Below are 3,600 nucleotides of genomic sequence, written 5' to 3'. Positions count from 1 at the left end.
CTTTCCCTATTTTAGACTTTACCATTACGTAAAGGATTATCTAAACAAATATTTATAATTGTTTTCTTCAAACCATATTTATTACGAATGATTACGATTTATAAAGTCAGATCTCATTCTGCCAAAATACATAAAACAACATCCTAATTATAGCATTTATACAACTTTATACTTAGAAAATTGCTGAACTTATTCACAGAATGCATGAGTTTAGATTTTTATTTTTTTATTATTGTTTAACACCCTTCTGACTAATATAATTATTTGACTAAAGAGAATATTAATCAATAGTAAGAAATAAAAATTCAGACCAATATACTCGAAGTAGTATTCGTCTCCTTTCCCCTTATACTTAACACCCTTTAGGATATGTTTGGTAGGAAGAAGGGAGAGAGTGAATCCCTTGTTTGGTTAGAAGAAGGAGAGGAGGGAGATGATCTATGCAAGGAGAGAGAAAGAAGAAAGAGAACGAGTGAGAGAAAAGCAGTGAGAGAGAGGTTCCCAGGGCCGGTGCATCACCGGCCTGCTGGTCTCCGATCTTCATCCGGAGGGTTGTTACTGGCCGATCTACGTTGTGCCAAGATTTGTGTCACCAGGGGAGTGGAGCTTGCCTGAAATCAGAGAACAGACATGCAGCTAGGAGAGGGATTTTTTTTGCTGTCAATTTAGTCTCAGATCGGGCTAGGTCGGATTGTGATGGGAAAGTGTGGTTGAATGGTGCTCGGATCTACTTAAATCTGCCGCAGTTTGGGCGGTTTTGGCTGTTGTCCGCCTGCTGTCAGTGTTGAAGGATCCAACTGTGGGTGTGGTTGGATTTGTGCTGCTGATTGTAGGTGGACGGCGGTACCTATGGTCTCGCTGTGGGGATGGCCAAGTTAGGGCCATTGATGAGTTTCGATGGGCAGGTGGACATAGTCTCGGACACGTGCTTCACGGTGGTGGCCGCGCTTTGGACTTGTGCTTAGTGTTGATTTTATGTTATGTCTTTGTTTTTTGTTTTGGTGCGTTGATAATAAAGGAAGTGGTAGTTTTAACATCTCCCAGTATTGGTTATGTCGCCCACCCGGTTGACTCGATCACCGTCCTTGTGGATTGTTTAGTCCGGTTATAAATTTTCTTAGGCCGTGTAGATGTCCCTTATACGAGGAGTTTGGTCTCGATCGAATGGGTTAATCCATCGATTGTTTGGTCTTTTCCAACATGCTTCGACCATGCTCGATTTTTATGTGCCGATTAGGCTTTTCCCCTTTAGGTATCAGCATTAGTATTCGCCCTTGTACTATCATTATTTTTAATGTAGGTCCAATCTTTCGGGTCAAATTCTATTGTATTCGTGGTCATTTACGATTTTATATCGAGTTTGTATTTCATTCCTTTTAGTAATAAAATTTCCCTTTATCCAAAAAAAAAAGGCAACATAGTTAATAGTAAGTAAACAAATAACTATATGTCATCTCAACTCCCCTCCCTCTTACTAAACAATATAAAATATTATTATAATCCTCTTTAGCCCTCCATCCATCTCCTATCCATTTCTTCTACCAAACCATAAATTCGTGCACTCATGATAAATTCTCTATTTTTTTGTTTAGTTTTTAAAAACTGTTGTCAAAGAGTAAAATTTAAAAAGCAAGTCAACAAATTCTCTAGCCATTATCTAAATTTACTAAGATAACTTTATTCTAAAACTTAATTCTCAAAACTATTTTGATTTTTTTCATATCAAATTAAAAATATATATTTAAAAATTAAAAATCTTCATTCAAATATTTTTAAGAATTACCAAAATATTTAAAAATAATAATAAATATTAGCACACGAATAATTTTTCACTTTGGATAAAAATGATTTATTTCTAAGAATTATTTTAAATAATAAAATTTAAAATATATTTTTTAATATTTATAAATATTGACCATAAAAATAGAAATAAAACTAACTATTTATAAAGATGTGGGACAAAATTGTCTACTTTCGTCATATTATACAATTCAACAATAATTTTATACACAACTTATCAAACCCTTACATTTTTCCTTCTACTACTCAAAGTAACTTTTGAAAAATATTTACCAAATATTTATATGTTTTTTTATCACAACAATAAAAAGTGCATTTAAAATTAATTTTTACTTATTTTTAAAAACGTTTTTCATACTTTTTAAGACACAAAAATAAAAACAATCTTCAAATTGTTTTTATTTAGCAAATATTTTAAAAACAAAAACAAAAAATAATAAGAAAGATTTTTATCAAGAAATTAAAAAATAATTTAAGTTATTTTTCCTTTTCTATTTTTATTTCTTAATATTTATTAATAATATTATAATATATTAATTAATAATTATAACTAAACATAATTTCACTTTTTTATTATACTAAAAACAATCTCTTAAAAAACTAACTAAATGCAATTTTAGAATCAGTCCCAGAATGATTCTCAAAATAATTTCATTTTTATTTTTTATTGTAAATAAAATTATTTTAAAACCAATTCTAAATGCATCCATTGAGATGTTAATTTCATCATAAATATTTGGTGGATAAAATTATCTTATGTTATTCGGCTTCTTTTTCTGATTAAAAAACATGAAAGGCAACATGTAGTTGTTTCCTGTATAACGATACCTCTTTTCTAGGCAATTGAAACATTTGATAGAAGATAGTAAGAGTCATAGTTTTCTGTGCAAGATTATCTATTCCTCCTTTCTTAAAGTGCAAACTTTTTTTTTTCCGGGAACAGCTGAAGCCAAAGGTCCTTCTTGCTCTGTTTTCACTTAGGAATTACAAGAAAATGTCAAAACTGTCTATTTGCCTTTTTAAATTAGACCGTGTATATTTTTTATTTTCATATTTATTTGTATAATGGTTAAAGAAAATCTCAACATTGATGCATTCAGATGTTGGGAAGTTACACAATCTCACCGTACTCGCATCATGTCCATTGTTTCAAGGTACGGTCTACTACTTGCCCATAAGGAAGAGCTTGGACGACTCATACCCTTGGAGCAAGGAAAGCCTCTAAAAGAAGCCTTGGGTGAGAGAATAAATCTACCAAAAACTCTTGAGAGAATAATAAATTAATACAAAAATAAAATTTAAAAAATTTTATATCGATACCTGCCAAAAATTTAACAAATTGAATACTCACATGCCTAACACGTTCTTCCAACTAGTAAGTTAGAAAGGCAAGAAAGAAAAGTAGAAATTGTGGTACTCCAAAGGCTAGAAAATCTTTTTTACGAGTTTAACTTTGTCTCCTTTGCCTTTGATGTTTTCGGTTAAGTGCAAGCACCCAGGGTTGAAATGAACTCTTATGGAATAGATCACATTCAGAATTTCATTTGCTTAAAAAGAATGAATGTGATATTAGCTATTTCTCTATCAGTCCCTGTATTCTCTACAAGTCTTCTTAAAATATATGGTTGTCATTACTAGTTAATGACAATTGAATGTGATTTGTCGACTGCCCTTCTGATGGAGTTATCATAGTGCCTATTAATAGATACACGCACCACACACACCTTAACAGAAATTGTTCATGTTAATAGATAACTGTTGTTTATTTTTAACAACTCAAACCTAATAATTCAAATCAAA

This window comes from Morus notabilis, unplaced genomic scaffold (genome assembly GCF_000414095.1).
Source record: "Morus notabilis unplaced genomic scaffold, ASM41409v2 Scaffold677, whole genome shotgun sequence".
In the NCBI taxonomy this organism is placed as follows: Eukaryota; Viridiplantae; Streptophyta; class Magnoliopsida; order Rosales; family Moraceae; genus Morus; species Morus notabilis.
Note: the sequence above shows the minus strand (reverse complement) of the source record.